Below are 23,864 nucleotides of genomic sequence, written 5' to 3'. Positions count from 1 at the left end.
TGGTAGACTTCTGTATTATGGGCCATAGACTAAAAGCAGCACGAAAACAGAGTGCAATAGGGTCCAAAAAACTTGAGTGCCACATGAGAGTATGCATGAAAGCCTATCCTTTTCCAAACTAGAGATATACTCATGCAATTTTTGTTTTTAGGAGAGAATGTGCCTGCTTAAAAAAACATTATTTTTAAAAAGTGCATTGCAGAATACCAGGAATTTGCTGTGGGACACCTTGAAAACTTTCATACAGATTATTTGCACAAAACTTACAGTCAGTTGTTGTGGTTGGGTGGTTAAGGTGATGGACTAGAAATCCATTGGGGTCTCCCCACGCAGGTTTGAATCCTGCCAACACCGAGAAACTTTTTAACATCGGCTACAATTTCAGAAGTTAACCTTTAGAATTTCTTCCATGTCAGTTTTATCAATAGGTGGCTTATTTTGGAGTCACTATTGCCCTTTCACATATTCATTATCGCTACCCCTTTCATATCTTTGCTATAACTCTCGTCCTACATTAGCGCTGGTGCAAACATTTCAAATTATTATACCCTGGCTCTCTCAGTCATACCATTCATGCACTTGAAACTTACTTTACCAATAAAAGAAGCAAATAGAAAAATAAAGCAAAAGTGCTTGCTGGATTAGGCAAACACACTTCATAAAACTGCATTTTCTTTTCTATTCTCCCCGTGTTACAAGCTTAACTGCTCCCTGTGTAATTTCTCTTAGCCTGCTGTCCCAGGATGAGAATTTTATCTACAGGCTCTTTCCGTGTTTTTTTCCTAGTCTTTGTTTCCCTTTTCTTAGATTTGTAACTGTTCCTTTACATGCTCTATTTAGGCGCCATTAATCTCATTTGAGCTCCTTGTACCTGCTGCTGTTTTCTCCACACCTCATACTGCCTTTTTCCTCTTTCTCTCTTTCTCTGAGGTTGGTGGCTACTTTCCAAAGCTTCTGATGTCCCAGTGTTCCTTCATCTTGTTGTCAGACGTGAATTGGAAAAGCAACCAAATTAACAAGCCTTTACCACTCATACATGGCAGAGGTTTATACTTTAATTGAGCTAAGAAAAGCGTGTTGTGGGGCCCCTATGAGCCATGGTGCTTGCTTCATCATAATTAGGCACGCAGTCATTAGCCACAGCTCTGATCATGGGTCACTGAGGTCAGTTTCAATAATTCCTCAAAACCCTAACCATGCAGTCCCCCCTAACTGTGTAGTTATCTTGCTTTACTGCTGTTTGTGTGATTAGCTGGGAGGAGCTCACGGCAGCATCCTCCCTATAAAAGTGTAGATGGACCGCTCCTTAACTCTTTCTTGCTTCACATACAGATGGCTTGAGGAGGTACAGGGGAGATGCAGGTCTACTAGACAGAATAGAAGATCTGCGCCAGGTGTGTTTCTCTGCATTGGTGTCCCATCACAGGCCCACAAGTGTATGTGTGATCTTTGACTCCTGGCAGTTCACAAGCAGGCGGCCAGGAAACAGTTTCAGCCTATCAACCACTGAGGAGACAAAGCCTTTGTATAAAGAATGAGGAAGCAATGAACACATTCAGCCTATCACAGGAGTTCCATGAGTGTTCCGAATTATAAATTCTCCATGTCACTGTTTGTTATTGAGACCAAGTAGCTCGCCGTGATCGTATAGTGGTTAGTACTCTGCGTTGTGGCCGCAGCAACCTGGGTTCGAATCCGAGTCACGGCATTGTGGTTGGCAATGTCACGGCAGTTGGGTTTTTCTTCTACAGAATTACCAAATGTACCAGTTGTTTTTGTAAAATGTCTATTAAAAACAGATCCTTTAAAATATTTAAACGATCTAACGACAAATTATTTAAACACACATGATTATAAGATGTAGCTATATTGTACCTACTGACATAAATTATCGTTCTTGAACCTATTTGCGGTGGGGGAATGGAGCTCTCCCCCATGCCAATCAGAATGCAGATGAATGCAATTGCAGTTGAGTGACCTGTGTTGTGGCTGTCTAGAGGGAATGCACAAATGTAGCTGTCTCGCGGCCCAATCCAGACGTCAATTGGAGACAGGTTTTCAGGCAAATAGAGCAGTAAGTGCAGAGAAATGCTCACTCTCTAAAAATGGCATTTATAAAATAGTAAAGTTAAATCCAACCTCACCAGTAAATAGGATTTATCAATAAATAAATACAGCTTCTCCTCTCTGATATGGAATTACCCCCCAAAAAGTATAAGGGAATACCCAATGCTAACCTATGAGAGGCGCAGACCTCACTGTAGTGAAAAATGTAATAGACTGTTTGGTACTACCAGGACATGCAAACTACCACAGTACATGTCTTACCTTTTCCTTACATAGCATGCTGACCCTAGGACTACCTAGGGCCTACCTTAGGGGTTAATTATATGTAATAAAGTTGGAGTTTAAGGCTTGGCAAGTAGTTTTAAATGGCAAGTCGAAGTGGCAGTACACTGCAGCACAGGCACTGCAGTAGCAGGCTTGAGACAGGTTTGAAATGCTACTTCTTTGGGCGGCACAATCAGTTCCTGGGTATATGGTATACCACTTTACAAGGGGCTTTTCAAGTCAATTAAATCTGTCAGTCAGGTATACTCCAATTACACACATGATTAGGGAAGAAGCACGTGCACTTCAGCACTGATTAGTAGCGATAAAGTGATCAGAGTCCTAAGGCCAACAAAAAGATACAGCAAAATGCGTAGTTGAAAAGCAATAAGGTAGGGTTGAGGCCACCTTAAGAATGCAAGGTCTAACAAAAACAAACTAAGGATAACATGAGTAAAACATCAGGTTTCTCTACGGCATTTGGTGAGACAAGTGTGCCTTCTCTTATCTTCCATAAATGCAATCTTTCCCTGACCCTTTTATTATATAGCTCTTCAAGTAAAAAAGATAAAGCACTTACAAAGGAGCCTCAAATACTCAAAGATGGTAGACTTCTGTAATATGGGCCATAGACTAAAAGCAGCACGAAAACAGAGTGCAATAGGGTCCAAAAAACTTGAGTGCCACATGAGAGTATGCATGAAAGCCTATCCTTTTCCAAACTAGAGATATACTGTAACGGGGGAGCGGGAGGTGGGCTGTCTCAGGGGGATTGGTGGTGTCCGCGCCCCGCTGACCCTGCAACCCCTTGCCCATTACAGACTGACCCGTGGAGAAACAAGCAAGACGACATAGACGCACCCGACGACAGCAGCTGCCCCTTTAACTGGACCTATGCTTCCGAAGAGGAAGCCCCGCCCCCTAACGACGTCATCCCGGCCGGAATGGCCAAAAACCAGGAAGTACTGTACGGAGGGAGTGTTTACACCCCGGGAGAGCGGAAGGAGGGAGAGAAGGCGACGAAGAGCGGAGACGAGGACGGAGAAGGAGCGGAGAACCTGAAAGGAGATCGAGGAGAGGCCGGGAGAGCAGAAGGAGAGCCAGGAGGCCAACGACCCCGTGACCCGCCGTGCCACACTCCCGAGGGAGGAGTGTGGCTGTCACAGGTACGGCGGCGTTGGGCAGCCTGGGTGGGGAGCCGGAGGGCTCACGTTTAAAGAAGTGTAAAAAGCCCTTGTTTGTTGCCTCCCCGTTGTGTGACCTTTCCCCCCCCTCCATTCCCCCTTTCCGACCCTGTCCCTCACCTCCTATCCCCACCTACGCTCACCGTGCACTGAGTAAAGAGCGCTGTGTCTAAGCACTATCCACAAGGGTTTTCCTCACTACCCCGGCCCTCAAGGTGCAGCTCTGGGTAGAACCTGACCTAACGCCATCCCTTATTTCTGGTTTCTTTCATGTGGATGAGCTGGCCTGGATTCCCCTACTCTTCCCCAAGACCAAGACCGAACAGAATCCCAGTAAAGACAAGAACACCACCACGGAGCCCGGAGCGCCATCCCGTGACCGCCTGACACAGAGACGGAGAAGGACTTTTGTCTATAAAAGCTCTTTGAAAATAAAGCCTGCATTGCCCTCTACACCTGGTGCCTTGGTCGTCCCTTCACCCCCGCCTACACTGGTGTCAGAAGTGGGATCTCCCCCTACAAACCCGACCATGGCGATGGACCAGGTGATCCAGACTCTCATAGAAGGGCAACAGAAGCTGGAATGGGCCGTGAGCCAACAGATTAACACAGCGGACGCTGACAGGGAGCTCTTCCGCACTACAATGTCTCAACAGATGGACAGTATTCAAAAGACGGTACAGGCCCCCGGCGCTGTACTACCTACGGATAGAAGACCCATAGGACCACACCCGACTGGAGTGGCGCTTCAAAAATACGTGGCGGGGGAAGACCCCGATGCATTTCTACTCAATTTTGAACGGGCAGCAAGGGCTTGTGGGTGGGCCGAGGAGAAATGGCCCTTCTTTTTGGCTCCTCTACTGACTAGCGAGGCCCAAACGGCCTATCAGGTAGCCAACCACTCCGGCACCGCGTCCTATAATGAGGTCAAGGAAGTGATACTGGACCACTTAGGGATGGATGCAGAGGCCTACCGGCTCAGGTTCAGGAAAGAGAAGGGGAACGTAGGAGAGAACCCCAAAACTCTGTACTTGAGAATTAAGATGGCAGCCGAGAAATGGCTGAGACCTGGTAGCAGAAGCAAGGACGAAGTCATGACCAGTATAATACTGGAACAATTCATGGAGGCCTTACCATATGGCACACAGAGGTGGTTGCGACAGCATCCGGGGTTAACGGCCGCTCAGGCCATCGAGATGGCAGCCAACTACACCAGGGCCGCTCCCCGATCATTCCCTTGGGATACGGACAAAGGCAGTAAGGCCAGTGCGCCCCCACAAAAACCAGACAAAAAGAAGACGATCCCTGAGCCTCTCAGACCTCGACCTTTCCGACTGGAACAACCCACCATGAAAGGGCCGCAATGCTTTGAGTGCGGGGACTGGGGGCACATAGCTCGGATGTGCCCACATAGACGAACAACAGAAGAACCCATGGAGGTTGGATACATACCGAAAGCAGTGATGTACACCGCCGAAATGGGACCCTCCTTCTATGTAAGCGTCCTGGTTAATCAGAAAAAAGTGAGAGCCCTTCTGGACTCTGGTTGTAGACAATCTGTCATCCAGGAGAGGCTGCTGCACCCCACCCAATACAGACACCAAGGCATAGTACACATCAGATGTGTGCACGGGGATGTGAAGCCCTACCCCTTGGCATGCATTACATTACACCCGAAGGGTAGAGAGCCGTGCTTGGTAAAGGTGGGTGTAGTGGGTACTTTGCCCGAGGAGTTGATCATAGGCGTAGATAACCCAGACTTCCTGTCCTTGTTCAAGAGGGAACTGCAAGATAGTCCGGCAGGAGCATACCTGTCGATAGAACCCTGGGCCCTCGATAGGGGTTTCAAGTTCGCCCAGGCCAACGATCCCACCCTCCTGAATGCGTGGGAAGCGGCACATGTGGCCCAAAACAACCCCACAACGGGGTACCCCCGGTTTCTGATCGAAAAGGACCTCCTGTATAGAGAAGGGAAGGCTGGGGAACACAGACAACTCGTGGTTCCGAAAGACTGCAGGGAACAGATCCTGTTCTATGCCCACACCCACTTAACCGCAGGGCATAGCGGAGCTGAGAAAACAACTCAAAACATCCTACGCCTGTTCTACTGGCCAGGAATCTACAAAGAAGCGGAAGCATATTGTAGACAGTGTGAGGTATGCCAGAAGAAGAACCTTACTAGACCCCCTGCCGTTCCCCTCCAACCGTTACCCGTCATTGGCAACCCCTGGGAAAGGGTGGGGATGGATCTCATTGGACCCTTACCCCGCACCTCTAGAGGAAACACTTATGCCTTGGTAGTGGTTGACTACAACACCAGGTTCCCGGAGGCTTTTCCCCTCAGTGCGCCCACTACCAAGAATGTGGCAGACAAACTGGTGGAGCTGTTCTCCCGGGTTGGGTTTCCGAGGGAGATCCTAACGGATCAAGGGACCCCGTTCGTTTCAAGGATGATGACAGAAGTATGCAAGCTGCTGGACCTTCGGCACATCCGGACTTCCGCATACCATCCCCAAACAGACGGCCTCGTTGAGCGGTATAACCGCACACTGAAAACAACCTTAAAAAAAATGCTGAGCACAGAGACAAAGGATTGGGATAGGGTGTTACCTCTGGCCCTTTATGTTGTGAGATCCCAAGTCCAGAGTAGCCTGGGGTTTTCGCCATTCGAGCTCCTATACGGTCGCCAGCCTAGGTCTCTACTAGAAATCACCAGAGAAGCCTGGGAGGGGGAGGAGGCCGCGGAGCAACGATCCCTACTGGAATACACACAACAGTTGAGGTCCCGCCTGGGCAAGCTAAGAGACCTAGCATATTCCAATCTAGAAAAAGCACAAACCAACCAAAGGTTTCAGTACAATAAGGGAAAAAAATGGCGAACCTTACGGATAGGGGATTGGGCACTGGTGCTCTTACCATCGTCCACCCAAAAGTTCAGGAGCGAGTGGAAGGGTCCGTTTAAGGTAGTGGAGACCATCGGGCGCACTACATATAGGTTGCAACTGTCACCCTCCAGGAGACAAACCTTCCACATCAATCTTCTAAAGAAATGGATAGGACCACCCCCCAGCCCCGCCAATTTGGTCCTTCCTTCCAGCAGGCAGGAGACGACCTTGGAACACCTTCCGGTGAACCCTGAAATAACCGCTGAAAAAAAACAAGAATTGATGGAAGCTGTACGTCCCTTTTCCCCTTTGTTCTCTGACACCCCCGGGTGTACCCACATGGCAGAACATCAAATACACACCAAAGAGGGACAGATCATCAAGCAGAAAGCATATCGCATTCCTGCAGCCAAACGGGCCGACGTAAGAAGGGAGGTACAGGACATGCTAAGGCTAGGAGTCATCAGACCCTCAAAGAGCAGCTGGTCATCCCCCATTGTTATGGTCCCCAAACCCGACGGGTCAACCCGTTTTTGTATGGACTTTAGAGCATTAAATTCGATTTCTTCCTTTGACGCCTTTCCCATCCCGAGAGTGGACGAGCTGATTGAGCGAATAGGGGAAGCTCACTATATCGCAACATTTGACCTGACAAAAGGGTATTGGCAGGTGCCTCTGCGGGAGGGGGATAGGCACAAAACGGCCTTCGCCACAGAAGACGGGCTGTTCGAATTTAACGTGCTCCCTTTCGGGTTACACGGTGCCCCCGCCACTTTTCAGAGGTTGATGAACTCTGTGTTGGCCCCACATACCGAGTATAGCTCGGTCTATCTGGACGACATAGTAGTCTTTAGCAACACCTGGGGGGAACACCTGGGCCATGTGACCGAAGTCCTTTGGGCCCTGCAATCGGCCGGACTACACGTAAACGCCAGGAAATCTAGAGCAGCCTTTTCCAAAGTGAAGTATCTGGGGTTCATGTTGGGGAATGGCGTGATAGCCCCACAAGAAGAAAAGATCAAAGCCATTACCAAGACGCCGTTCCCTGCGACCAAAAGAGACTTAAGGGCTTTTCTGGGGCTTATCGGGTACTATAGACGTTTTATCCCAAACTTCGCGGCCACCTCTTCCCCTTTGACGGACTTACTACAAAAACATGTAAGGAACTCCTTACCCAGCCCCCCCTCGGAGGTGTCTTGTAGGGCCTTCCAAGCCCTGAAGGAGGCGATCACTTCGAGCCCCATCTTGATTTCTCCAGACTTTGAGAAGCCCTTTTCCCTGGCCACCGACGCCTCCGACACTGGCTTAGGTGCGGTGTTGTCCCAGGAAGGAGCTGACGGACTCGAACACCCTATCTTGTATGTGAGCAGAAAACTACATCCAAGGGAACAGAAGTACCCCACAGTAGAGAAGGAATGCTTGGCAATACGGTGGGCGGTGGACAAGCTTCGATATTACTTGGAGGGTAAAGCCTTCACCCTGTATTCTGATCATGCCCCATTACAGTGGATGCAGAGAAACCGTTCGCAGAACACTAGGATCCTCAGGTGGTTTTTGTTTCTGCAGCCATTTGCCTTCACTGTTGTACATAGGAAAGGTATCCACAACGGGAATGCGGACTTTCTTTCCCGTATCCCTATTCTACCCGAGCGGTCGAATCCCGGTGGGGAGGAATGTAACGGGGGAGCGGGAGGTGGGCTGTCTCAGGGGGATTGGTGGTGTCCGCGCCCCGCTGACCCTGCAACCCCTTGTCCATTACAGACTGACCCGTGGAGAAACAAGCAAGACGACATAGACGCACCCGACGACAGCAGCTGCCCCTTTAACTGGACCTATGCTTCCGAAGAGGAAGCCCCGCCCCCTAACGACGTCATCCCGGCCGGAATGGCCAAAAACCAGGAAGTACTGTACGGAGGGTGTGTTTACACCCCGGGAGAGCGGAAGGAGGGAGAGAAGGCGACGAAGAGCGGAGACGAGGACGGAGAAGGAGCGGAGAACCTGAAAGGAGATCGAGGAGAGGCCGGGAGAGCAGAAGGAGAGCCAGGAGGCCAACGACCCCGTGACCCGCCGTGCCACACTCCCGAGGGAGGAGTGTGGCTGTCACAGGTACGGCGGCGTTGGGCAGCCTGGGTGGGGAGCCGGAGGGCTCACGTTTAAAGAAGTGTAAAAAGCCCTTGTTTGTTGCCTCCCCGTTGTGTGACCTTTCCCCCCCCTCCATTCCCCCTTTCCGACCCTGTCCCTCACCTCCTATCCCCACCTACGCTCACCGTGCACTGAGTAAAGAGCGCTGTGTCTAAGCACTATCCACAAGGGTTTTCCTCACTACCCCGGCCCTCAAGGTGCAGCTCTGGGTAGAACCTGACCTAACGCCATCCCTTATTTCTGGTTTCTTTCATGTGGATGAGCTGGCCTGGATTCCCCTACTCTTCCCCAAGACCAAGACCGAACAGAATCCCAGTAAAGACAAGAACACCACCACGGAGCCCGGAGCGCCATCCCGTGACCGCCTGACACAGAGACGGAGAAGGACTTTTGTCTATAAAAGCTCTTTGAAAATAAAGCCTGCATTGCCCTCTACACCTGGTGCCTTGGTCGTCCCTTCACCCCCGCCTACATATACTCATGCAATTTTTGTTTTTAGGAGAGAATGTGCCTGCTGAAAAAAACATTATTTTTAAAAAGTGCATTGCAGAATACCAGGAATTTGCTGTGGGACACCTTGAAAACTTTCATACAGATTATTTGCACACAAATTACAGTCAGTTGTTGTGGCCGAGTGGTTAAGGCGATGGACTAGGAATCCGTTGGGGTCTCCCCGCGCAGGTTCGAATCCTGCCAACAATGAGAAACTTTTTAACATCGGCTACAATTTCAGAAGTTAACCTTTAGAATTTCTTCCATGTCAGTTTTATAAATAGGTGGCTTATTTTGGTGTCACTATTGCCCTTTCACATATTTATTATCGCTACCCCTTTCATATCTTTGCTATAACTCTCGTCCTACATTAGCGCTGGTGCAAACACTTCAAATTATTATACCCTGGCTCTCTCAGTCATACCATTCATGCACTTGAAACTTACTTTACCAATAAAAGAAGCAAATAGAAAAATAAAACAAAAGTGCTTGCTGGATTAGGCAAACACACTTCATAAAACTGCATTTTCTTTTCTATTCTCCCCGTGTTACAATCTTAACTGCTCCCTGTGTAATTTCTCTTAGCCTGCTGTCCCAGGAAGAGAATTTTATCTACAGGCTCTTTCCGTGTTTTTTTCCTAGTCTTTCTTTCCCTTTTCTTAGATTTCTAACTGTTCCTTTATGTGCTCTATTTAGGCGCCATTAATCTCATTTGAGCTCCTTGTACCTGCTGCTGTTTTCTCCACACCTCATACTGCCTTTTCCCTCTTTCTCTCTTTCTCTGAGGTTGGTGGCTACTTTCCAAAGCTTCTGATGCCCCAATGTTCCTTCATCTTGTTGTCAGACGTGAATTGGAAAAGCAACCAAATTAACAAGCCTTTACCACTCATACATGGCAGAGGTTTATACTTTAATTCAATGAGCTAAGAAAAGCGTGTTGTGGGGCCCCTACGAGCCATGGTGCTTGCTTCATCATAATTGGGCACGCAGTCATTAGCCACAGCTCTGATCAAGGGTCACTGAGGTCAGTTTCAATAATTCCTCAAAAACCTAACCATGCAGTCCCCCCTAACTGTGTAGTTATCTTGCTTTACTGCTGTTTGTGTGATTAGCTGGGAGGAGCTCACGGCAGCATCCTCCCTATAAAAGTGTAGATGGACCGCTCCTTAACTTTTCCTTGCTTCACATACAGATGGCTTGAGGAGGTGCAGGGGAGATGCAGGTCTAATAGACAGAATAGAAGATCTGCGCCAGGTGTGTTTCTCTGCATTGGTCTCCCATCACAGGCCCACAAGTGTATGTGTGATCTTTGACTTCTGGCAGTTCACAAGCAGGCGGCCAGGAAACGGTTTCAGCCTATCAACCACTGAGGAGACAAAGCCTTTGTATAAGGAATGAGGAAGCAATGAACACATTCAGCCTATCACAGGAGTTCCCTGAGTGTTTCAAATTATAAATTCTCCATGTCACTGTATGTTATTGAGCCCAAGTAGCTTGCTGTGATCGTATAGTGGTTAGTACTCTGTGTTGTGGCCGCAGCAACCTCGGTTCGAATACGAGTCACGGCATTGAGGTTGGCAATGTCGCGGCAGTTGGGTTTTTCTTTTACAGAATTACCAAATGTACCAGTTGTTTTTGTGTCTATTAAAAACAGATCCTTTAAAATATTTAAACGATCTATTGACAAATTATTTAAACACACATGATTATAAGATGTAGCCTTATTTTTGTTTTTAGGAGAGAATGTGCCTGCTGAAAAAAACATTATTTTTAAAAAGTGCATTGCAGAATATCAGGAATTTGCTGTGGGACACCTTGAAAACTTTCATACAGATTATTTGCACAAAACTTACAGTCAGTTGTTGTGGCCGAGTGGTTAAGGCGATGGACTAGAAATCCATTGGGGTCTCCCCGCGCAGGTTCGAATCCTGCCAACAACGAGAAACTTTTTAACATCGGTTACAATTTCAGAAGTTAACCTTTAGAATTTCTACCATGTCAGTTTTACAAATAGGTGGCTTATTTTGGTGTCAATATTGCCCTTTCACATATTTATTATCGCTACCCCTTTCATATCTTTGCTATAACTCTCGTCCTACATTAGCGCTGGTGCAAACACTTCAAATTATTATACCCTGGGTCTCTCAGTCATACCATTCATGCACTTGAAACGTACTTTACCAATAAAAGAAGCAAATAGAAAAATAAAACAAAAGTGCTTGCTTGATTAGGCAAACACACTTCATAAAACTGCATTTTCTTTTCTATTCTCCCCGTGTTACAAGCTTAACTGCTCCCTGTGTAATTTCTCTTAGCCTGCTGTCCCTGGAAGAGAATTTTATCTACAGGCTCTTTCCGTGTTTTTTTCCTAGTCTTTCTTTCCCTTTTCTTAGATTTGTAACTGTTCCTTTACGTGCTCTATTTAGGCGCCATTAATCTCATTTGAGCTCTTTGTACCTGCTGCTGTTTTCTCCACACCTCATACTGCCTTTTCCCTCTTTCTCTCTTTCTCTGAGGTTGGTGGCTACTTTCCAAAGCTTCTGATGCCCCAATGTTCCTTCATCTTGTTGTCAGACGTGAATTGGAAAAGCAACCAAATTAACAAGCCTTTACCACTCATACATGGCATAGGTTTATACTTTAATTCAATGAGCTAAGAAAAGCGTGTTGTGGGGCCCCTACGAGCCATGGTGCTTGCTTCATCATAATTAGGCACGCAGTCATTAGCCACAGCTCTGATCATGGGTCACTGAGGTCAGTTTCAATAATTCCTCAAAAACCTAACCATGCAGTCCCCCCTAACTGTGTAGTTATCTTGCTTTACTGCTGTTTGTGTGATTAGCTGGGAGGAGCTCACGGCAGCATCCTCCCTATAAAAGTGTAGATGGACCGCTCCTTAACTCTTTCTTGCTTCACATACAGATGGCTGAGGAGGTACAGGGGAGATGCAGGTCTAATAGACAGAATAGAAGATCTGTGCCAGGTGTGTTTCTCTGCATTGGTGTCCCATCACAGGCCCACAAGTGTATGTGTGATCTTTGACTCCTGGCAGTTCACAAGCAGGCGGCCAGGAAACGGTTTCAGCCTATTAACCACTGAGGAGACAAAGCCTTTGTATAAGGAATGAGGAATCAATGAACACATTCAGCCTATCACAGGAGTTCCCTGAGTGTTCCGAATTATAAATTCTCCATGTCACTGTATGTTAGTGAGCCCAAGTAGCTTTCCGTGATCGTATAGTGGTTAGTACTCTGCGTTGTGGCCGCAGCAACCTCGGTTCGAATCCGAGTCACGGCATTGTGGTTGGCAATGTCACGGCAGTTGGGTTTTTCTTTTACAGAATTACCAAATGTACCAGTTGTTTTTGTAAAATGTCTATTAAAAACAGATCCTTTAAAATATTTAAATGATCTAACGACAAATTATTTAAACACACATGATTATAAGATGTAGCTATATTGTACCTACTGACATAAATTATCGTTCTTGAACCTATTTGCGGTGGGGGGAATGGAGCTCTCCCCCATGCCAATCAGAATGCAGATGAATGCAGTTGCAGTTGAGTGACCTGTGTTGTGGCTGTCTAGAGGGAATGCACAAATGTAGCTGTCTCGCAGCCCAATCCAGACGTCAATTGGAGACAGGTTTTCAGGCAAATAGAGCAGTAAGTGCAGAGAAATGCTCACTCTCTAAAAATGGCATTTATAAAATAATAAAGTTAAATCCAACCTCACCAGTAAATAGGATTTATCAATAAATAAATAAAGCTTCTCCTCTCTGATATGGAATTACCCCACAAAAAGTATAAGGGAATACCCAATGCTAACCTATGAGAGGGGCAGACCTCACAGTAGTGAAAAATGTAATAGACTGTTTGGTACTACCAGGACATGCAAACTACCACAGTACATGTCTTACCTTTTACTTACATAGCATGATGCCCCTAGGACTACCTAGGGCCTACCTTAGGGGTTAATTATATGTAATAAAATTGGAGTTTAAGGCTTGGCAAGTCGTTTTAAATGGCAAGTTGAAGTGGCAGTACACTGCAGCACAGGCACTGCAGTAGCAGGCTTGAGACAGGTTTGAAATGCTACTTCTTTGGGCGGCACAATCAGTCCCTGGGTATATGGTATACCACTTTACAAGGGGCTTTTAAGTAAATTACTTACAATTACACACATGATTAGGGAAGAAGCACGTGCACTTCTTCAGCACTGATTAGTAGCGATAAAGTGATCAGAGTCCTAAGGCCAACAAAAAGATACAGCAAAATGCGTAGGTGAAAAGCAATAAGGTAGGGTTGAGGCAACCTTAAGAATGCAAGGTCTAACAAAAACAAACTAAGGATAACATGAGTAAAACATCAGGTTTCTCTACAGTATTTGGTGAGACAAGTGTGCCTTCTTTTATCTTCCATAAATGCAATCTTTCCCCGACCCCTTTATTATATAGCTCTTCAAGTAAAAAAGATAAAGCACTTACAAAGGAGCCTCAAATACTCAAAGATGGTAGACTTCCGTAATATGGGCCATAGACTAAAAGCAGCACGAAAACAGAGTGCTATAGGGTCCCAAAAACTTGAGTGCCACATGAGAGTATGCATGAAAGCCTATCCTTTTCCGAACTAGAGATATACTCATGCAATTTTTGTTTTTAGGAGAGAATGTGCCTGCTGAAAAAAACATTATTTTAAAAAATGCATTGCAGAATACCTGGAATTTGCTGTGGGACACCTTGAAAACTTTCATACAGATTATTTGCACATAACTTACAGTCAGTTGTTGTGGCCGAGTGGTTAAGGCGATGGACTAGAAATCCATTGGGGTCTCCCCGCGCTGGTTCGAATCTTGCCAACAAGGAGAAACATTTTAACATTGGCTACAATTTCAGAAGTTAACCTTTAGAATTTCTTCCATGTCAGTTTTATAAATAGGTGGCTTATTTTGGTGTCACTATTGCCCTTTCACATATTTATTATCGCTACCCCTTTCATATCTTTGCTATAACTCTCGTCCAACATTAACGCTGGTGCAAACACTTCAAATTATTATACCCTGGCTCTCTCAGTCATACCATTCATGCACTTGAAACATACTTTACCAATAAAAGAAGCAAATAGAAAAATAAAACAAAAGTGCTTGCTGGATTATGCAAACACACTTCATAAAACTGCATTTTCTTTTCTATTCTCCCCGTGTTACAAGCTTAACTGCTCCCTGTGTAATTTCTCTTAGCCTGCTGTCCCAGGAAGAGAATTTTATCTACAGGCTCTTTCCGTGTTTTTTTCCTAGTCTTTCTTTCCCTTTTCTTAGATTTGTAACTGTTCCTTTACGTGCTCTATTTAGGCGCCATTAATCTCATTTGAGCTCCTTGTACCTTCTGCTGTTTTCTCCACACCTCATACTGCCTTTTTCCTCTTTCTCTCTTTCTCTGAGGTTGGTGGCTACTTTCCAAAGCTTCTGATGTCCCAGTGTTCCTTCATCTTGTTGTCAGACGTGAATTGGAAAAGCAACCAAATTAACAAGCCTTTACCACTCATACATGGCAGAGGTTTATACTTTAATTGAGCTAAGAAAAGCGTGTTGTGGGGCCCCTATGAGCCATGGTGCTTGCTTCATCATAATTAGGCACGCAGTCATTAGCCACAGCTCTGATCATGGGTCACTGAGGTCAGTTTCAATAATTCCTCAAAACCCTAACCATGCAGTCCCCCCTAACTGTGTAGTTATCTTGCTTTACTGCTGTTTGTGTGATTAGCTGGGAGGAGCTCACGGCAGCATCCTCCCTATAAAAGTGTAGATGGACCGCTCCTTAACTCTTTCTTGCTTCACATACAGATGGCTTGAGGAGGTACAGGGGAGATGCAGGTCTACTAGACAGAATAGAAGATCTGCGCCAGGTGTGTTTCTCTGCATTGGTGTCCCATCACAGGCCCACAAGTGTATGTGTGATCTTTGACTCCTGGCAGTTCACAAGCAGGCGGCCAGGAAACAGTTTCAGCCTATCAACCACTGAGGAGACAAAGCCTTTGTATAAAGAATGAGGAAGCAATGAACACATTCAGCCTATCACAGGAGTTCCATGAGTGTTCCGAATTATAAATTCTCCATGTCACTGTTTGTTATTGAGACCAAGTAGCTCGCCGTGATCGTATAGTGGTTAGTACTCTGCGTTGTGGCCGCAGCAACCTGGGTTCGAATCCGAGTCACGGCATTGTGGTTGGCAATGTCACGGCAGTTGGGTTTTTCTTCTACAGAATTACCAAATGTACCAGTTGTTTTTGTAAAATGTCTATTAAAAACAGATCCTTTAAAATATTTAAACGATCTAACGACAAATTATTTAAACACACATGATTATAAGATGTAGCTATATTGTACCTACTGACATAAATTATCGTTCTTGAACCTATTTGCGGTGGGGGAATGGAGCTCTCCCCCATGCCAATCAGAATGCAGATGAATGCAATTGCAGTTGAGTGACCTGTGTTGTGGCTGTCTAGAGGGAATGCACAAATGTAGCTGTCTCGCGGCCCAATCCAGACGTCAATTGGAGACAGGTTTTCAGGCAAATAGAGCAGTAAGTGCAGAGAAATGCTCACTCTCTAAAAATGGCATTTATAAAATAGTAAAGTTAAATCCAACCTCACCAGTAAATAGGATTTATCAATAAATAAATACAGCTTCTCCTCTCTGATATGGAATTACCCCCCAAAAAGTATAAGGGAATACCCAATGCTAACCTATGAGAGGCGCAGACCTCACTGTAGTGAAAAATGTAATAGACTGTTTGGTACTACCAGGACATGCAAACTACCACAGTACATGTCTTACCTTTTCCTTACATAGCATGCTGACCCTAGGACTACCTAGGGCCTACCTTAGGGGTTAATTATATGTAATAAAGTTGGAGTTTAAGGCTTGGCAAGTAGTTTTAAATGGCAAGTCGAAGTGGCAGTACACTGCAGCACAGGCACTGCAGTAGCAGGCTTGAGACAGGTTTGAAATGCTACTTCTTTGGGCGGCACAATCAGTTCCTGGGTATATGGTATACCACTTTACAAGGGGCTTTTCAAGTCAATTAAATCTGTCAGTCAGGTATACTCCAATTACACACATGATTAGGGAAGAAGCACGTGCACTTCAGCACTGATTAGTAGCGATAAAGTGATCAGAGTCCTAAGGCCAACAAAAAGATACAGCAAAATGCGTAGTTGAAAAGCAATAAGGTAGGGTTGAGGCCACCTTAAGAATGCAAGGTCTAACAAAAACAAACTAAGGATAACATGAGTAAAACATCAGGTTTCTCTACGGCATTTGGTGAGACAAGTGTGCCTTCTTTTATCTTCCATAAATGCAATCTTTCCCTGACCCTTTTATTATATAGCTCTTCAAGTAAAAAAGATAAAGCACTTACAAAGGAGCCTCAAATACTCAAAGATGGTAGACTTCTGTAATATGGGCCATAGACTAAAAGCAGCACGAAAACAGAGTGCAATAGGGTCCAAAAAACTTGAGTGCCACATGAGAGTATGCATGAAAGCCTATCCTTTTCCAAACTAGAGATATACTGTAACGGGGGAGCGGGAGGTGGGCTGTCTCAGGGGGATTGGTGGTGTCCGCGCCCCGCTGACCCTGCAACCCCTTGCCCATTACAGACTGACCCGTGGAGAAACAAGCAAGACGACATAGACGCACCCGACGACAGCAGCTGCCCCTTTAACTGGACCTATGCTTCCGAAGAGGAAGCCCCGCCCCCTAACGACGTCATCCCGGCCGGAATGGCCAAAAACCAGGAAGTACTGTACGGAGGGAGTGTTTACACCCCGGGAGAGCGGAAGGAGGGAGAGAAGGCGACGAAGAGCGGAGACGAGGACGGAGAAGGAGCGGAGAACCTGAAAGGAGATCGAGGAGAGGCCGGGAGAGCAGAAGGAGAGCCAGGAGGCCAACGACCCCGTGACCCGCCGTGCCACACTCCCGAGGGAGGAGTGTGGCTGTCACAGGTACGGCGGCGTTGGGCAGCCTGGGTGGGGAGCCGGAGGGCTCACGTTTAAAGAAGTGTAAAAAGCCCTTGTTTGTTGCCTCCCCGTTGTGTGACCTTTCCCCCCCCTCCATTCCCCCTTTCCGACCCTGTCCCTCACCTCCTATCCCCACCTACGCTCACCGTGCACTGAGTAAAGAGCGCTGTGTCTAAGCACTATCCACAAGGGTTTTCCTCACTACCCCGGCCCTCAAGGTGCAGCTCTGGGTAGAACCTGACCTAACGCCATCCCTTATTTCTGGTTTCTTTCATGTGGATGAGCTGGCCTGGATTCCCCTACTCTTCCCCAAGACCAAGACCGAACAGAATCCCAGTAAAGACAAGAACACCACCACGGAGCCCGGAGCGCCATCCCGTGACCGCCTGACACAGAGACGGAGAAGGACTTTTGTCTATAAAAGCTCTTTGAAAATAAAGCCTGCATTGCCCTCTACACCTGGTGCCTTGGTCGTCCCTTCACCCCCGCCTACACTGGTGTCAGAAGTGGGATCTCCCCCTACAAACCCGACCATGGCGATGGACCAGGTGATCCAGACTCTCATAGAAGGGCAACAGAAGCTGGAATGGGCCGTGAGCCAACAGATTAACACAGCGGACGCTGACAGGGAGCTCTTCCGCACTACAATGTCTCAACAGATGGACAGTATTCAAAAGACGGTACAGGCCCCCGGCGCTGTACTACCTACGGATAGAAGACCCATAGGACCACACCCGACTGGAGTGGCGCTTCAAAAATACGTGGCGGGGGAAGACCCCGATGCATTTCTACTCAATTTTGAACGGGCAGCAAGGGCTTGTGGGTGGGCCGAGGAGAAATGGCCCTTCTTTTTGGCTCCTCTACTGACTAGCGAGGCCCAAACGGCCTATCAGGTAGCCAACCACTCCGGCACCGCGTCCTATAATGAGGTCAAGGAAGTGATACTGGACCACTTAGGGATGGATGCAGAGGCCTACCGGCTCAGGTTCAGGAAAGAGAAGGGGAACGCAGGAGAGAACCCCAAAACTCTGTACTTGAGAATTAAGATGGCAGCCGAGAAATGGCTGAGACCTGGTAGCAGAAGCAAGGACGAAGTCATGACCAGTATAATACTGGAACAATTCATGGAGGCCTTACCATATGGCACACAGAGGTGGTTGCGACAGCATCCGGGGTTAACGGCCGCTCAGGCCATCGAGATGGCAGCCAACTACACCAGGGCCGCTCCCCGATCATTCCCTTGGGATACGGACAAAGGCAGTAAGGCCAGTGCGCCCCCACAAAAACCAGACAAAAAGAAGACGATCCCTGAGCCTCTCAGACCTCGACCTTTCCGACTGGAACAACCCACCATGAAAGGGCCGCAATGCTTTGAGTGCGGGGACTGGGGGCACATAGCTCGGATGTGCCCACATAGACGAACAACAGAAGAACCCATGGAGGTTGGATACATACCGAAAGCAGTGATGTACACCGCCGAAATGGGACCCTCCTTCTATGTAAGCGTCCTGGTTAATCAGAAAAAAGTGAGAGCCCTTCTGGACTCTGGTTGTAGACAATCTGTCATCCAGGAGAGGCTGCTGCACCCCACCCAATACAGACACCAAGGCATAGTACACATCAGATGTGTGCACGGGGATGTGAAGCCCTACCCCTTGGCATGCATTACATTACACCCGAAGGGTAGAGAGCCGTGCTTGGTAAAGGTGGGTGTAGTGGGTACTTTGCCCGAGGAGTTGATCATAGGCGTAGATAACCCAGACTTCCTGTCCTTGTTCAAGAGGGAACTGCAAGATAGTCCGGCAGGAGCATACCTGTCGATAGAACCCTGGGCCCTCGATAGGGGTTTCAAGTTCGCCCAGGCCAACGATCCCACCCTCCTGAATGCGTGGGAAGCGGCACATGTGGCCCAAAACAACCCCACAACGGGGTACCCCCGGTTTCTGATCGAAAAGGACCTCCTGTATAGAGAAGGGAAGGCTGGGGAACACAGACAACTCGTGGTTCCGAAAGACTGCAGGGAACAGATCCTGTTCTATGCCCACACCCACTTAACCGCAGGGCATAGCGGAGCTGAGAAAACAACTCAAAACATCCTACGCCTGTTCTACTGGCCAGGAATCTACAAAGAAGCGGAAGCATATTGTAGACAGTGTGAGGTATGCCAGAAGAAGAACCTTACTAGACCCCCTGCCGTTCCCCTCCAACCGTTACCCGTCATTGGCAACCCCTGGGAAAGGGTGGGGATGGATCTCATTGGACCCTTACCCCGCACCTCTAGAGGAAACACTTATGCCTTGGTAGTGGTTGACTACAACACCAGGTTCCCGGAGGCTTTTCCCCTCAGTGCGCCCACTACCAAGAATGTGGCAGACAAACTGGTGGAGCTGTTCTCCCGGGTTGGGTTTCCGAGGGAGATCCTAACGGATCAAGGGACCCCGTTCGTTTCAAGGATGATGACAGAAGTATGCAAGCTGCTGGACCTTCGGCACATCCGGACTTCCGCATACCATCCCCAAACAGACGGCCTCGTTGAGCGGTATAACCGCACACTGAAAACAACCTTAAAAAAAATGCTGAGCACAGAGACAAAGGATTGGGATAGGGTGTTACCTCTGGCCCTTTATGTTGTGAGATCCCAAGTCCAGAGTAGCCTGGGGTTTTCGCCATTCGAGCTCCTATACGGTCGCCAGCCTAGGTCTCTACTAGAAATCACCAGAGAAGCCTGGGAGGGGGAGGAGGCCGCGGAGCAACGATCCCTACTGGAATACACACAACAGTTGAGGTCCCGCCTGGGCAAGCTAAGAGACCTAGCATATTCCAATCTAGAAAAAGCACAAACCAACCAAAGGTTTCAGTACAATAAGGGAAAAAAATGGCGAACCTTACGGATAGGGGATTGGGCACTGGTGCTCTTACCATCGTCCACCCAAAAGTTCAGGAGCGAGTGGAAGGGTCCGTTTAAGGTAGTGGAGACCATCGGGCGCACTACATATAGGTTGCAACTGTCACCCTCCAGGAGACAAACCTTCCACATCAATCTTCTAAAGAAATGGATAGGACCACCCCCCAGCCCCGCCAATTTGGTCCTTCCTTCCAGCAGGCAGGAGACGACCTTGGAACACCTTCAGGTGAACCCTGAAATAACCGCTGAAAAAAAACAAGAATTGATGGAAGCTGTACGTCCCTTTTCCCCTTTGTTCTCTGACACCCCCGGGTGTACCCACATGGCAGAACATCAAATACACACCAAAGAGGGACAGATCATCAAGCAGAAAGCATATCGCATTCCTGCAGCCAAACGGGCCGACGTAAGAAGGGAGGTACAGGACATGCTAAGGCTAGGAGTCATCAGACCCTCAAAGAGCAGCTGGTCATCCCCCATTGTTATGGTCCCCAAACCCGACGGGTCAACCCGTTTTTGTATGGACTTTAGAGCATTAAATTCGATTTCTTCCTTTGACGCCTTTCCCATCCCGAGAGTGGACGAGCTGATTGAGCGAATAGGGGAAGCTCACTATATCGCAACATTTGACCTGACAAAAGGGTATTGGCAGGTGCCTCTGCGGGAGGGGGATAGGCACAAAACGGCCTTCGCCACAGAAGACGGGCTGTTCGAATTTAACGTGCTCCCTTTCGGGTTACACGGTGCCCCCGCCACTTTTCAGAGGTTGATGAACTCTGTGTTGGCCCCACATACCGAGTATAGCTCGGTCTATCTGGACGACATAGTAGTCTTTAGCAACACCTGGGGGGAACACCTGGGCCATGTGACCGAAGTCCTTTGGGCCCTGCAATCGGCCGGACTACACGTAAACGCCAGGAAATCTAGAGCAGCCTTTTCCAAAGTGAAGTATCTGGGGTTCATGTTGGGGAATGGCGTGATAGCCCCACAAGAAGAAAAGATCAAAGCCATTACCAAGACGCCGTTCCCTGCGACCAAAAGAGACTTAAGGGCTTTTCTGGGGCTTATCGGGTACTATAGACGTTTTATCCCAAACTTCGCGGCCACCTCTTCCCCTTTGACGGACTTACTACAAAAACATGTAAGGAACTCCTTACCCAGCCCCCCCTCGGAGGTGTCTTGTAGGGCCTTCCAAGCCCTGAAGGAGGCGATCACTTCGAGCCCCATCTTGATTTCTCCAGACTTTGAGAAGCCCTTTTCCCTGGCCACCGACGCCTCCGACACTGGCTTAGGTGCGGTGTTGTCCCAGGAAGGAGCTGACGGACTCGAACACCCTATCTTGTATGTGAGCAGAAAACTACATCCAAGGGAACAGAAGTACCCCACAGTAGAGAAGGAATGCTTGGCAATACGGTGGGCGGTGGACAAGCTTCGATATTACTTGGAGGGTAAAGCCTTCACCCTGTATTCTGATCATGCCCCATTACAGTGGATGCAGAGAAACCGTTCGCAGAACACTAGGATCCTCAGGTGGTTTTTGTTTCTGCAGCCATTTGCCTTCACTGTTGTACATAGGAAAGGTATCCACAACGGGAATGCGGACTTTCTTTCCCGTATCCCTATTCTACCCGAGCGGTCGAATCCCGGTGGGGAGGAATGTAACGGGGGAGCGGGAGGTGGGCTGTCTCAGGGGGATTGGTGGTGTCCGCGCCCCGCTGACCCTGCAACCCCTTGTCCATTACAGACTGACCCGTGGAGAAACAAGCAAGACGACATAGACGCACCCGACGACAGCAGCTGCCCCTTTAACTGGACCTATGCTTCCGAAGAGGAAGCCCCGCCCCCTAACGACGTCATCCCGGCCGGAATGGCCAAAAACCAGGAAGTACTGTACGGAGGGTGTGTTTACACCCCGGGAGAGCGGAAGGAGGGAGAGAAGGCGACGAAGAGCGGAGACGAGGACGGAGAAGGAGCGGAGAACCTGAAAGGAGATCGAGGAGAGGCCGGGAGAGCAGAAGGAGAGCCAGGAGGCCAACGACCCCGTGACCCGCCGTGCCACACTCCCGAGGGAGGAGTGTGGCTGTCACAGGTACGGCGGCGTTGGGCAGCCTGGGTGGGGAGCCGGAGGGCTCACGTTTAAAGAAGTGTAAAAAGCCCTTGTTTGTTGCCTCCCCGTTGTGTGACCTTTCCCCCCCCTCCATTCCCCCTTTCCGACCCTGTCCCTCACCTCCTATCCCCACCTACGCTCACCGTGCACTGAGTAAAGAGCGCTGTGTCTAAGCACTATCCACAAGGGTTTTCCTCACTACCCCGGCCCTCAAGGTGCAGCTCTGGGTAGAACCTGACCTAACGCCATCCCTTATTTCTGGTTTCTTTCATGTGGATGAGCTGGCCTGGATTCCCCTACTCTTCCCCAAGACCAAGACCGAACAGAATCCCAGTAAAGACAAGAACACCACCACGGAGCCCGGAGCGCCATCCCGTGACCGCCTGACACAGAGACGGAGAAGGACTTTTGTCTATAAAAGCTCTTTGAAAATAAAGCCTGCATTGCCCTCTACACCTGGTGCCTTGGTCGTCCCTTCACCCCCGCCTACATATACTCATGCAATTTTTGTTTTTAGGAGAGAATGTGCCTGCTGAAAAAAACATTATTTTTAAAAAGTGCATTGCAGAATACCAGGAATTTGCTGTGGGACACCTTGAAAACTTTCATACAGATTATTTGCACACAAATTACAGTCAGTTGTTGTGGCCGAGTGGTTAAGGCGATGGACTAGGAATCCGTTGGGGTCTCCCCGCGCAGGTTCGAATCCTGCCAACAATGAGAAACTTTTTAACATCGGCTACAATTTCAGAAGTTAACCTTTAGAATTTCTTCCATGTCAGTTTTATAAATAGGTGGCTTATTTTGGTGTCACTATTGCCCTTTCACATATTTATTATCGCTACCCCTTTCATATCTTTGCTATAACTCTCGTCCTACATTAGCGCTGGTGCAAACACTTCAAATTATTATACCCTGGCTCTCTCAGTCATACCATTCATGCACTTGAAACTTACTTTACCAATAAAAGAAGCAAATAGAAAAATAAAACAAAAGTGCTTGCTGGATTAGGCAAACACACTTCATAAAACTGCATTTTCTTTTCTATTCTCCCCGTGTTACAATCTTAACTGCTCCCTGTGTAATTTCTCTTAGCCTGCTGTCCCAGGAAGAGAATTTTATCTACAGGCTCTTTCCGTGTTTTTTTCCTAGTCTTTCTTTCCCTTTTCTTAGATTTCTAACTGTTCCTTTATGTGCTCTATTTAGGCGCCATTAATCTCATTTGAGCTCCTTGTACCTGCTGCTGTTTTCTCCACACCTCATACTGCCTTTTCCCTCTTTCTCTCTTTCTCTGAGGTTGGTGGCTACTTTCCAAAGCTTCTGATGCCCCAATGTTCCTTCATCTTGTTGTCAGACGTGAATTGGAAAAGCAACCAAATTAACAAGCCTTTACCACTCATACATGGCAGAGGTTTATACTTTAATTCAATGAGCTAAGAAAAGCGTGTTGTGGGGCCCCTACGAGCCATGGTGCTTGCTTCATCATAATTGGGCACGCAGTCATTAGCCACAGCTCTGATCAAGGGTCACTGAGGTCAGTTTCAATAATTCCTCAAAAACCTAACCATGCAGTCCCCCCTAACTGTGTAGTTATCTTGCTTTACTGCTGTTTGTGTGATTAGCTGGGAGGAGCTCACGGCAGCATCCTCCCTATAAAAGTGTAGATGGACCGCTCCTTAACTTTTCCTTGCTTCACATACAGATGGCTTGAGGAGGTGCAGGGGAGATGCAGGTCTAATAGACAGAATAGAAGATCTGCGCCAGGTGTGTTTCTCTGCATTGGTCTCCCATCACAGGC

At 47.9% G+C, this 23,864-nt stretch overlaps 4 non-coding genes across 4 annotated transcripts; all 4 read left to right on the top strand.

The window, feature by feature from the left end:
• The first annotated feature begins 9,162 nt into the window (after positions 1-9,162).
• TRNAP-AGG (transfer RNA proline (anticodon AGG)) lies at positions 9,163-9,244 on the top strand. Its single transcript has one exon. It is a non-coding gene; the product is annotated as a tRNA-Pro (tRNA).
• Positions 9,245-10,892: 1,648 nt separating this feature from the next.
• Positions 10,893-10,974, top strand: TRNAS-AGA (transfer RNA serine (anticodon AGA)). The gene has a single exon. It is a non-coding gene; the product is annotated as a tRNA-Ser (tRNA).
• Positions 10,975-13,814: 2,840 nt separating this feature from the next.
• Positions 13,815-13,896, top strand: TRNAS-AGA (transfer RNA serine (anticodon AGA)). The gene has a single exon. It is a non-coding gene; the product is annotated as a tRNA-Ser (tRNA).
• An 8,808-nt stretch (positions 13,897-22,704) lies between these two features.
• On the top strand, positions 22,705-22,786 carry TRNAP-AGG (transfer RNA proline (anticodon AGG)). Its single transcript has one exon. It is a non-coding gene; the product is annotated as a tRNA-Pro (tRNA).
• Positions 22,787-23,864: the final 1,078 nt, after the last annotated feature.

This window comes from Lissotriton helveticus, chromosome 12 (assembly GCF_964261635.1).
Source record: "Lissotriton helveticus chromosome 12, aLisHel1.1, whole genome shotgun sequence".
NCBI lineage: Eukaryota > Metazoa > Chordata > Amphibia > Caudata > Salamandridae > Lissotriton > Lissotriton helveticus.
Note: the sequence above shows the minus strand (reverse complement) of the source record. Positions and strands in the feature narration are given on the sequence as shown.